We start from the raw sequence: 13,753 nt of genomic DNA on the forward strand, positions 1-13,753 counted from the left end.
TGCTATGTCCAGATTATAATTTTCACGGGGGAAAATCTCATTACGTACATTTTTTAAATAAATATTTTTAATCTTGCAATCATCAAATTTGCTAGAATCTTTCTCTTGATTGTTCTCTCTCCTAGTCTGGAACAACACAATTATAAAATCTCGCATATCATACTGTATGCTACTGATTGGATTAGTGCCGTCAAATTCGTAATGTCCATTAGAGGCTGGTTTCTGAACACACTGGTAAGTGTAAAATCCAATAGGAACTTGTGGATTTTTTAGAATATTTGCTTTGTATTTGAGGGCATAGTTAGTTTCATATTCTTCTACTGGTATTCTTAGCTCCATGGTCTTGATGATACACTTGGCTGTTTCAGGTAAGGTGTTGGGTAATGTTTTACCATCAGGATTCAAAGTAATATAACGTTAGTGCATTATTATTATTAGCTGCCCTGCGAAAAGTAATTTCAAATCCTTTCCATGTGATGTCTTTGTAGTCTGAGAAGAAACCAGGCAGCAGACGCTTGGGAAATAGTACTGTTAGTAGTAGTCAATATGTACCTTTGACTGCAACCCTAAAATGATGACCTCTAAGAAAACCGCACCAAAACCTCAAAAACTCACTTTCTCTCCACGTTCCGCGCCTCATTTATTGCGCTGACGATGTTTCACAGCGAAGAAAAGCAGTGATGAGTAAATGCACTTTCTCATCCTTGAAGGATGAATGCGCCTTATCGTAATTTTCTAAGTCCGGCCATGTTTATATATCGTGACTTTTGTAAACCTCGGAACGATGTGATCTCTGCCGCACACGCGCGAGCGCCTCTCATTATTTCCGTATTGTGACGTGTTTTTTTTTCAAGCAAACAAAGAAAATAATAATAATAGTTTTTTTTAGGATTCCTGGCGCCTATAACCCCGCCAGGGTGCGTGGTGCCAAACCAAAAAAAAGGTTCTAACGGCTGGGGTTAGATAACCACACCTCTGTAAAGTTTCACGTGTTTTTTTTCAAACTTCCATGAAACTCTACAGAGGACCTCCGTAATGCATGCAACGCGTACTAACGACTCTAGTGTTATTTGATGTTGTATTTTGATATAGAGTTTTATTGTGAGATAGATAAAAATTATATTTATTATAATATTTTCTTGATGAAGATGGAGAATGTGTGTTACAAATAAAGTTGCATGCTTTTTTTTCTAGTGTGTATGTGTATGTGTTTTGATGTTCGACAGCATGTGAAACGATAAAGTAAAAAAAATAATTTCATTGTTAATTTTCTCATGTAAAAAAAAACAACAAATTTTGTGCAAATTCTGATTGTAACTGATTGTCTCGTGCTATAGTGCAAACTGATGAAAAAAAAATACATTGTAACTGATAGGATGAAATTGACATTGTAACTGATAGTGCAAACTGTTGAAATTCGTATTGTGCATATTATCATTGTAACTGATTGTGCTAGTACAAATTCTTATTGTAACTGATTGTGCAACTTCTTATCTACGTTGTGCAAGAAAAAATGTTAAACTTGTTAAAACTGCTCTGTGACCCTCTCGTTCTTCACGTCATGGATGAAGGACTTCTCTGCGACCAGGATGACGCTGCACACGGTGTCCTATGGCAGCGCGTCGTGGAACTCGCAGACGACCTTCATGTTGGTGCGATCGTTGACCACCACCTGCTTCCTCTTCGTCGTGTTGATGACGAACATCGGCCTGTCGGTTTGGAATTCGCTGGGCGTGTAGTACATGTCCACGTTTCCCTCGGTCACACGCTTGTAAGCAGAGTACGCTTCGTAAAGTTTTAGGTAATCATCTTTGGTCATGTCGAGGTTGTAATTTTCGCGCGGGAACACTTCGTTCCTGCCATTGTTCAGATAAACGTTTTTGATCTTGCAGTCGTCGAACTTGCTGGAATCTTTTTCCTGATTCTTGTCCCTCCCGGTCTGAAAGAGTACAATGACGAAATCTGGCATGTCGAACTGTATGTTGTTGAACTGCGTCGTCACGTCAAATTCCATGTGACTTCCGGACGCTATTTTCTGCACGCACTGGTAACTGTGAAAGTGAATGGCCCCTGTGGAATATTCAAAATCTCCGTTTGTACTTGAGGGCGTAGTTCGTTTCGTATTCCACGATCGGCATTCTCAACTCCATGCTCCGGATGACGCATTTGGCTGCTTCGGGTAAAGTGTTGGGCAGCGGCGTGATACCGTCTGCGTTCAAGTTGCTGTATCGCATCAGTCCGTCGTTGTCGTTGGCCGCTCTTCGAAATGTGATTCTCAGTCCTCCCTTCCACATGATCTCCTTGTAGTCCGAGAAGAATCCCGGAAGCAGACGCATGGGAAAGAGCACCGTGTGACTTCTCGTCGATATTTTGGTTCCCGTTTCGAACCCCCCCCCCCCCCGCTTGATAGTATGCTGCGTCCGTTTTGGATAATTTCAATGTCCCCACTGCCGTTGCCGTGATGCCTGGATAATCGATTCTGTCGATGACGGTGTTGTGTTTCCTCACCTCCACCTGCGAGAACAGGTGAGGCACGAAGTTGTCCACGAGTATCAAATTTGCTGCTGCGGGGAACGCGTATCCGCTTTCTTTCTTCACCACGTCGAATTGAAGGTAAAGGTCCGCTCTGTGAGGATGAACGAACCCATCGCCTACGTCTATGTCATATTCGATTTCCCTGTTCGCTTCGTTCAAATTTGCGAACGTGCGACGGTTGGGAGGGAAAGATTGCAGTTCGTAACTTTCGATTTGTTCCATGATGTATTGTTATTTATTATACGTTGATCTCCACGACGGCCGTGGTCGTTGCACCTGCGAAATCCACCACGTCTCCTTTCTCTTTCGTCACCACCAACTCTATGTTGTCTATGCGGTTGCGACATACTGGAAAATAGATCGGCGAAGAGGGTGTGTAGATGATCGGTTCCATGAATTCGGAACTGGGTTTGAACGTGGCTATGATTCCCGTCTGCTTGTGACTTCCTAGCAACCCTTCAGATTTCGTGATCATGCCTTCGGCCACGTTGCAGTGTACATTCAGAGTCTCTATGGCCAAGAATTTAGGAATATTGGTTGCTACGTGTTTGATGCCAGCTTCGAGTTTTGGGTGGTTGTTCTCGAAACCTAAAAGTTCTCCTATGGTGCCCAGGTCCACGGTCTCCGTCGCGGACACGATTTCGACTCTATGCGTGACTGAATTTTGAGAAAGGTACGTGCCTTTGGGTAATTGAGCTTGCAAAGTAGAAAGATTGTATTGACCTGGCGTGACGACGATATGTTCACTTCCGATGCTAATTTTGTTGTTGTGCTGCGTGACGTTAGGTATGAGGTACATGCTGTAGAATGCACGCAGAGCTATGGATTTAGGATAGACGATGTCGTCGTGCAGCGTGAGTTTCAAGATCGAAGATTCGCTCGTGAGATGGAACACGCCCATCGTGATGCTTTAGGTTCCGCAATGCTTTCTGGAAATCTTCCACCTGCGGCTTATTTATTTTAAAGAGAAACGCGAGCATGGAGAGACAGAGATGACCGCAGTTCACGTCTCCGAAATTTTGAATGCGTTCGTCGTTGTAGTATAGGTTGATCGTTTTCAGATAATGAACTAAATTTGTAGGTGGAACACCTCCGAAAGCCTCCGAAAGAATCGAAAACAAATGCTTTGTTGTTATTTGCATTTTTGTGGTAACATATCCAATGCGTGCCTGGATTTTCTTGACTGTCCACGTTGACTACTCCACATACTCTATTTTTAACGGTTGAAGGTAAAGAGTCGGACATGAAAACGCCTCTGAAGTGTTTGATTTGTAATGGTTTGATCAGAGATTCAATGTCTCGGTTGGTGAGTGCTGTTTCTTTTTTTAAAAAACTTCCTCATGATCCCCTTCCCTTTCTTCTCCATGGCCAGATTGTGACGTTTTTGTTCTTCCAATTCCGCCTTGTTCTTCTTCGCGTCGATGTCGGTTTTCGCGATGGCGGCGCTACCCCGAGCCAAACTTCCAACGGCCCCCAATGCTGCCAGGATGGCCGGGATGCTGAATATGAAACCTCCGATCTTTTGCTGTTTCCGCGAACGCTGCAACCTTCTCAATTGAGGTGTGCTGAGAAGTAATTTCATTCCGTGACCTTTGGACAGGCAAGAACGTTTCTTCTCGCGTTGTTTCTTGGTGAGTAAGCCATCCAGGGCACCTAGATTTTTTAGATTGGAGTATGGTATTTGGTACACTACGCCCCTGGGTTTCATTTTCTTTTATGCTATGTTATCTGGGAAAGAGAACAACTTTTTCTCCCTCTAGGTTTACCGGTGTGTTATTTATATCGTCTCACTCAACACAACTGAGAATAGGTGGCGGTGTGTTATTTATATATATGTATTCTGGGAAAAAAATAGTTTTTGCTTCGCCTAATGCTATCATGTGGTTTACAAGATCGTCAGTTTCAATGTTCGACGCGTACCAGTCTTCGGTAAATATTCTTCTCCCCTGCCTCCACTCGTGCAGCTCGTCTAACCTATCGTCAATTTTTTGTCTGCAGCTCGAAAGAGAGTCTCGGGATCGGAACATTTTTTCATTCCGCTTATTTCTCGGAGGTGATGCATTAAAATCATTTTGCACGGTGAACGAAATTCTGGCGTTACTTTACACAAGTCTATGAGTTTCGTTACATCCCCGTCGAACGTGAACGTAAATATTTTGTGCAACGCTTCGGGAGGAAGTTGAGTTATACAAGTTGTCATTTTTCATGGTATGTTATTTATATATATATATATATATATATATATTCCGGGGGTGGGTGTCTGTGATTAAACAAATTCTATTACGTGCTTCGTTTTCTTACCAAGAAGTTCCTTTGTCCCCTTGTACACGATTTGTGTTTTGTTCTCGATTAAAATAGCTAGCTTCTCGTCGGATAACAAGATAGCGTATCGATCTGGTAAAAAAAGACTATTGTCCGTTGAGCAACAGACGCACCTTGGGACCATACTGGGTAGAAACAATTGAACCGGAAGTTATCGTGTAAGGCTTCTCCACTTCCAATTCCTGAATTTTTACATATTCGACTGATGAATTTAGCATTTGTTTTAATGCTTGGGCGTCTAGTGATTGTTTACTCATTTTTTTTATAAGATGACAAACACAACTGGAGTTTTTATTTTTTCACGTAGTGTTATTTATATACCGAAGGAAATTTTTCACGGTTCGAGAATTTTTTTTATTTCTACACTCCCCACCCAAATTTTTGTTTCATGTTCATGGCGATGGTGGTGCCCAATGCTGCAAGTTTTTCTCCCAAAGAAGCATCTCTGCTGACGAATCTTTCGAAAGCGGCATGTTCCAATTTCTTGTCTGCTTCGTGACGTGCATCCAGATCGGTGCGCGTGTTGTAAGCGATGTCGTGATCTTTGCATGCCGCATCCAACGGATTCACACCCTTGTCTCCTCTCTCCAATCTTTTCTCGAGTTTGGTACCAGGTCCGCAGTACTGGTAGCCAGGTAAATGCATCTCGAAAGGTAACTTGTTGATGATGTCGTTCACGAGTCCCTTTCCTTCGGCCACGTTCCAGAATCTCGGAGGCAGCGTGTTGATAATTTTGATCAGGTAGCCGATACCTTTGTCGTAGTTCACGATGAAGTTGGAAAGTTTGGTGCTGATCATGTCCACGATGCCAACCTTCTCGTTGTAAAAATTACGATTGCCTGCATTCTCTTCACCGGCTATCACTAACAATCTGTCGATGAGTTTTCTCACATCGTCCACCCAAACGAATTCTTTGGGTAACGTGTTGTAACGTTTGACGCCGCTTCCACTCTTCTCCTCGTTCCATATCGGTTTGATGAGATTCCTGTACTTCTCACCGCTGCTCGATTTCACCCTATTCTGCGAGGCATCGTTGTTCTGGTACATGGCATCCGTCATGATTAGAATTTCCCTGTAACTCTGGTAATCTTCGTCCGTGTAATCTTTCGGGTATTTTTTGGCAACGAGTTCCCACAGTCCCACAGTACCCGGATACCTAGTCCAACTATTTTTATCGCCTAAATTAACTTTAATGTCGTTGCCTTCGAAGGTGACTTTCGATTTCCCAATCTTCCACACGACACCTTCGTTGGTTTCCATGCTCGGATACAATCCGAACACTTCATCCTTGTCGAATTTCCCCGTGCTCAGGTAGTCTCGTGCCAAAGGTCCCAACTCGATCTTATCCGAAGACGACGTGTTACCTACGGCTTGACGTCGTGCCGGTACTTCCTTCAGTTCGAACGGTGTCGAAGGAATGCTTGAAATGGGCGTGGGTACAGTGTAACTTTTAGCTGCAAGTGGTACGAGTTCGTTGATCAAATTTTTATTTTGTTCCGTGACACTTTTAATTTATTTACCTAGACCGCTGATGACATCGATCACAGGTTGATCTTGACGTTTCTTCTCTTCGTACAAAGCACGATTCTCGGATTTCCAAACTTTGAATCGCCTCACTAGATATTCCCGCAACTTGAGATTGTCCTCTTCTTGAAATTGACGTTTTGACATTTTTCTATATACGTCGAAACGTTTCTGAAACGTCGAATTCTCAGCCTATACGTTCGGTTCTCGTAGTTTTCTTGCCGTCACCCACTTGAGACTATCCACTTTTCCAACACTCACTTTTTGTTGTAATGGTTATTTTATATATACGCTTGAGACGTTTGAAAAAAAAAACGTTTTTCAAATTTTATTTTTTTGACTGTTTAGGTTCTCGACCGTTGATTTTTTTTTCTTCTTGTTGCAAATCTGAAATTGTCCTCTTGTTAGCCTAGATGTCTAGATAAACGTTTATTTTATTCATATACTTTCCATGGTTTGCTTTTCGAGTCATGTCAATGATCACGAATCCGAAATCACCTTATTCCAACAGTGGGAGCAGAATTTAGAAAATAGATTGTGATTCATGTCAGCCCCTACGTAATCATCATGTGCGTGTTTTAAATTAGTGTGGTCTTGTCGAAACAAGCAAATAAAATTAGCATTATCACGTAGTAGTTGTTTCGGAACCTTGGAAAAAGTTTGTGCCAGGTAGAAACAATCTAATCCTTTGTGACGAACTCGAGTGAAAAAATTACGAATCTCGTTTTGATTTTCCAGGATCACATCGTCGAACACCACAACGGAATTCTCGAGACAATCGTCCAGTGGAATGATTTCAGATGCGAAAGTTGCAATGTCCAGTCCCTCGTACAGTTTCATAAGTTGCTGGTATTTTGCTTGTTCGAGACTTTTCGAAAATACGTAGAGGAGTCTGTTTTTCCAGTCTAACCAATTGGGTGCGAGGATAAAATTATCAATGAGCAGTGTCGTCTTTCCGCACCATGAAGGTCCTACAATCAGACACCGTATGCTGCCGGGGAGCAATTCGCCGTTCCTTTTTTTCGTTTGACTTTCCGAATCAGGTAAACGTTTCACAACATTCCACGTACTCATAGAATCACTTCGTTCGAGTCGATCCAACTTGTTCCCGGAAGTCCCAGCCATTTCACCAAAAGTTTGTCACTTCTCTTACGCAAAACTTTTTCGATAAGGTACGTGTCGGGGTATTTAGTTTTAGAGAGTTCCTCCTCGTAGAAGCGCCCCAATAAAATTTCACTGTCCTTTATTATATACGTGTGACTGTTCCCGGGTAAAACGCGAACCACGGTAAAAAGTTCCGTGCTCCAGTTTCTGGTGAAACCCTTGTCGAACGTTCGCTTCAATTTACTGATCCTCACCTGGTCTCCAATTTTGTATTTAGGTCTTTTTGTCGTGGGTGTGTACTTTGGGCAGTAAACGGTAGAAATTAAACGCTGCTCGTCGGACTTCGTAACGTCAGCTGGCTTCATGCCTATCGTTCTGAGCAATGTGTGATTATAGTCGTTAACGAGTTCCGGAAGAATGGTGACCCACTTGTAGCTTCCCTGAAGCGTAAAGCGTGACCACATGCGCGATTTCAGAGTCCGATTGAATCTTTCCACGTTGCTGGCTTTGACGTCACTGAAGGTCGAGTAATGTTGAACGTTGTGTTTCCGAATAAACTGCCTGAACGTGGCATTGTAGAATTCCTTCCCGTTGTCCGTGTGCAGAAACCGAGGTCGTCTTCCGCTTTCGCGAAAAATTAATTTGAATGCTTCCGTGACGCATGTTCCCGTTTTGGCTTTCAAAGGTACTGCCCATGCGAATTTCGAAAATGTGTCTATGACGGTGAGGAGGTATTTGTTGCCCTTGTTCAATTTATGTAATTTTTTTAAATTGCCGCTGCTCATCTCCACGAGGTCACTTTCCCAGAGGTCATCGATGCCCTTGGTTACCACCGCTAAACGTTCGTAGTTGCGGCGTGCAGGTTTATGCAATTCTTCGACGATGGCTTGCCTAGACATTTTAGAGATTACGTTTGAAGAGAAGCACGAGCGTGATGGGATTCAAAGAGGGTGGCACCTCGCTTGTGTTTTGAATGATCAGCTTATCACCGGCACTCACGTCGAAAAAAGTAGGATCTTCGTCTTCGTGTATTTCATATATGTTGTGCGTTTCGTTCCAACGTGCCAGAGGAATGTTTCCTGCTTTCTGGACACCACGATTCGATATCAACGTCATGGTGGGAACGCTAGCTTTTCTGCCGTGAGACCAGTACGAAAATTCGTTTATCTGAATCGTGCCATCGAGGAGAAACTTGTAATACGGATGATAAGGATGTAACATGTACAGTTTGTTACCTAAGAGGAACGTGGAGATCCTCTGTTGATTGGGTACGCTGTTGATTTCGATGGCTTGCAAGGTGAACAATTTGGCGATTTTAGTATCGACGCTGAGCAGATTACTGTGAACGTGTCCAAGTTTATTTTCAATGGGCAACAAATGCTCGAATATGGTATCCGTTATGGCAGAAAATAACGATTTGATTTTCACTTCCACGTTCAACTGCTTGTAGTTTTCGTTCAGTTCTTGCAACTTGGCACCGAAAGAGGCCAGCGTCGATTCCTGCGTGGATTCCAGCACTCCAACTTGATCTCTGATGTTGACGACAATGTTCTTAAGGTTCTCAACTTAATTCAATTTCGAACTTTTCTCGGTAAGATCGTTCACGATGCTTCGCATCTCTGTAAACTGCGTGTGAAGATGCGTGACGATCTGCGAAGTGGGCAACGTCGACACCAGCGAAGTAATTTCATCTCGAATCTGTTCCAAGTTTGCCTTTTCCGTTTCTAGTCGTTTCAGCATTCGAGATATGTTCCTTTTCAAAGCGTGTAATTCTTTGGAGGTGCGGAGATTGGCCACCGTACTTTCGAGATCGCTCAATGAACTTTTGATGTCACTCGAATCGGATAATGCCGTCACTGCCGTTGTCAATTTTTCCAAATCTTCCTTCGAAGGTACACTCGTCTGTAACGATTCCAAGTCACCCTGTATGTTGTCCAGTACGTGATGAAAATGAGCAAGGTTCGATTCCACGTTCAAATTTTCTAAATATTCGATCTTCTGCTGAACCGTGCTTAACGTGTCTTGAATACTCGTCAACGCGCTTGCTTGAACGTGAATATTTTTTAATTTCTTCGTTGATGAACTCCAAAGACGCCTGAAGCGTAGCGATGGTGGTTTGAATGTGTTCGAAATCTTGATAAGCCTTCAATTGATTTTTTATGTTCGCAACGCTTTTAGAGATGACCTGCAGTTCGTCTGACGATGGTAGCTTTGTCATTGTATCTTCCAAAGTCTGTAACTTGGATTTAATTTCTTCCAACGTGCTGGTGAATTCTTCTTGTAATTTAGAAACGACGACATGCAAGCGTTCTACATCGATATCATTCACAACGGTTTGAAGATCAGATAAATTCTTTTCAATTGCGGAAGTTCGTTCTTCGATTTCGAGTTTCAATTTTTCCAAATCTTTCGATTGAAATTGCTGTAATTTGGCCAAATCATTTTGAAGCGAATCCACGCTCAACTGTATATTTTGAACGTTATCGTAAGAAGGTACATCAACATAATTTTTTATCAGTGTTTTCAGTTCGGAATCGATTTTCAGAATAGGATCGAGACGTTGCGTTTGGAGCGTAGCGATATCCGATTGTAAACTATTGTTTAAGGTCTCCTGCAAAGCGATCAAATCGCTCCTCAACTTTTTAACTCGAACGTCGAGCATGAGAATCTCTTCTGCGTGGTCTACACGATTGGTGTGGCAGAAAATGTCGTTAGGCATTATGGTTATTTATAATAGGATAGGTGATTCGTAATTCTACGAAGAGAGGAATGTGTTTGTCGTAATCTCCGAGGAGTTCCACGTAAAGATAATCGCCTGCAGACACATCGTACGCCATGTTAGAAAGCACCTTGTCGTGCTTCATTCGAAAAATGTTCTTGCCGGTAGAAATTTTGATTTCGCCTGCGTTCTCCGGATTCACGGTGATCCGAAGTTTCCCATCGAACGGAATTGTTGTTAAAGACGTAAAAAATCTTGCCGACCTCGTCATCGAATTTCGTCCAAATGCTGTTAAGGTGAATAATCAGTAGACCGTTGAGTTTAGTTAACGCGGAAGGTAGAAATTCATGATCTGTCGTGCGGTGTACAGTCTCCATTGTTTGCTTTCGGAAACCAAAAAGATTCATTGTCCTTGCTAGTTATTTAAATAAAATTTCTATGGTGTGCCACATTTTTTTCCCCTTGTAGATCGAATAAAAAAAAGAGAAGGTTTTCTCTGCAGCGATGCAATTCAAAAGACTCGAACATGTAATTATGTCATTAGATCATGATGAAGAAAAAAAGGTAAGAGTTGAATTTAATGAGCCTCGTTAGAGCGAGCGTAATGACTTCCACTTTTTTCATCGCCTGAGGCCTTCCTCTTTTCCTCTCTATGTTTTTGGAGAAGGCAAGACGGAAAAAGACAGGGAACTTCTTTTCTATGCGGTTAGAGTGCACACACGTCACATTTGTCGCTTCCATTGCAGTGGTCCCACACTCTTGTGTGAATTTGACAATCAAGAACACGTAACTTGTTGTCTCTGGCATCCAATGCTACCTTGGTTACGCGCGTCGTGTAATGTATTCGCAATGCGATGATCGGTGCTGAGTTTTCTTTTACCTTGAAACAGGCATTCTTTGTAGTCTTCCATGGTGAATTTACCAGTTCTTGTTTTTCCCACCCCCTTCGCTTTCCTGATCTCTTTCTTATCTGCAATCTTGACGCAGTACATTTTGGCACGAAGCCCCGCAAATTCGCTGATGTACTTCCCGCCAAATTCATCTTTGTATTTTCCAATTGTCATTTTATTTTCTGTCGAATGCAAGTGATGGCCTGATGGTAAATTACTAAAATCAAAAAGATGCTTCATCGAATTCAAATCATGTTGTAGATTTGGTGTTTGGATTAGAAAAACGAAGCTATCCGTGTCAATGTAACATATTTCAATGTTATCTCCATAAAAGGCTTGAAACTGATCGTAGTAGGATTGGTACATGTGCAATTTAGAGAGTTCAAGGATGGTGGCACCTGTGGCAATCGGCTTGTTGAGCATCACTTGCTTCTTGTCCTTCTCGACGAATATCAGATTCTCGTCGAAAATGGTGAAGTTTTTGAAGTAGAGGGACGCGACAATCTTCTCGAATTTCTTTTCGTCTGTGACCAACGTTGCGTCGATGTAATTGCGCACGTTCTCCATCGTCTTGCCGTAGATGGCGTTGTTGAATAGTTTGTACAGATCCTTGTCTGCAGGGGATGGTGATTGTGCTCTGCGTTGTGTGTTCTCGGCTATGTACGGTTCCAGCCACTTGCTCTGTCTAAACTTCAATCCTCTATGTATTTTCTTCAGCTGCAACCCGTGACTCACGTAGAATTGGAGGAGTCTGTAGTGTAAAATATAATTCCGCTTGTTTTCCACGCTTAGTATCAGTTTTGGCTTCGATCCTCCTCCAGGTGGCTTCTCTTTGGTGGGGGTCAGGGCCAATCCGTTATGTTTCTCGTGAAGCGTATCGGGATAATCGAGATCCACTTCCAAGAAACAGCCCCATTCGTTATTTTCGGTCCAGTTGAGAAAGTCCTCGGAGGAGAGTTCCTCTTCGTTCATCCATTCGTAGCCGCCGATGGGAAGACACTGCGACATGGAATGACCGTACAAGTTGTTGATATCCCAGTAGACAATGTAGGTGTTGGGCTTCGATGCATCGTAACCAGGCGTATGAGGATTGTTTGCGAGAGCATGGCGTCGGGGACATTGGACAATACCACCGCGTATCGCACTCTCCATGAAAGCATACTGTTCTTTCTCTGCGATGAGCCCCAGTTCTACGTTGGTGTATTTCATCATAGATTCCCAAGTCGATCCCGGCGTCGTAAAGAAATACGCAGGATCCAACTTGTAGATCGCGATGCATCTCTTGCGAAACGACTCAAAAATGTCCATGACATCCAATTTCAGATACAGGTCGTGATAGTCGCGAAAAGTTTGGCAATTGAAGGCCGTCCACACACTACGAGCGTGTTCGTAGTCCTCTTCGGAACAGACGTCCTCCGTGAGATGAGAATAAAATGCCTCCCGGGGTGGAAGTTCTGTCTCGTCAAATTTGTTGAAATCATTGACGTACTCGTACGGGTAGACGCCCATGCGACGCAACAGATTCAAATTCTCATCCGCCGAAAACATTTGCTTTGGTGGCCACAAGATCTTCGTCGCCAATTTGAGTTGCAAGGGTTTCGAGGCTGGAGGACAGGAAATTGTAAGAGTCCAGGATTCTAACTTCCACACTTCCTCCTTCTTCAAGAGGGATCCACACTCTTACTGCAATATACTTCTCGCTCGTTCTAGGGATGATGCTGATTCGAGTCGTGATATTGTACAACTCTTTGATGAACAGATGCGTATCATATTTTTCTGTGTAATGCAGATACACAGCAACAATATGCGACTCCTTAATTTTAAGATTACAGGAATTACAGATGGTGTTCTGGAAAAATCCATTCTGATGGTTATGGTGTACGACCTTGTGATTTTCGGGGGTGAAAGCCTGGTTACACTCAGCACATCTTGTCGCCGTGTCATGTCTCCGTTGTTGTTCCGTTGTGAGAGGAGGTGGAGAAACGTAAGGGCCTTTCAGGCTGGGTGCAAGTTTTCTTGCACATTCCGCTATCTTCTTAACAAATTTTTTTGCCGCATCGGGTCCGCAATACAAGATGACATCATTTAATTTTTCTCCGTAAATGGAGAAACTGCAAGGTTCGTGGTGAAAAATTTGTATTGTGCTTGAGGTAGAGGGATCAGGGTTGCAAGACGTCATGGGAACTTAGAAGCTTTCAAAGTCGGCATAAAGGACAACGGGATGGTGGAGAAGAGCCTGGTGTTTCTGAAATTTCATCTTGGTTCCGGGTTCCGGCATAACCTCTTCGGGTTCTGCATTCACGGAGCCAAAACACTTGTGCTGTTCTTTCATCTTCTTTCTCCCGCGAAAAATTCTCAAACACAGATCGCAAATTTCAATCTTATCGTGATGCTTGCTGATCTGTCTTCCGACTAGGCGAGAAAAATTGCGAATCAAACTGTAACGGCCATCTACAAGCAAGAGTCGAATTACATTATTCTGGCTTCTCGCAGGTTTTAACACACAAATGTCGCCGCAATGGTCAACCCCGAAAACAGAAATATCGACATCTTCTCTTTTTTCCTCTCTATAGTTTTTTAAAAATTGATTGATCTTATTCAGGGGCACAGGATAGGAAATTCCTTTCATTACATTCTTGTATCTCCTCTCGTATCAGGT

The sequence above is a fragment of the Lepisma saccharinum genome, chromosome 22 (genome assembly GCF_977018435.1).
Source record: "Lepisma saccharinum chromosome 22, izLepSacc3.1, whole genome shotgun sequence".
Classification (NCBI taxonomy): Eukaryota; Metazoa; Arthropoda; class Insecta; order Zygentoma; family Lepismatidae; genus Lepisma; species Lepisma saccharinum.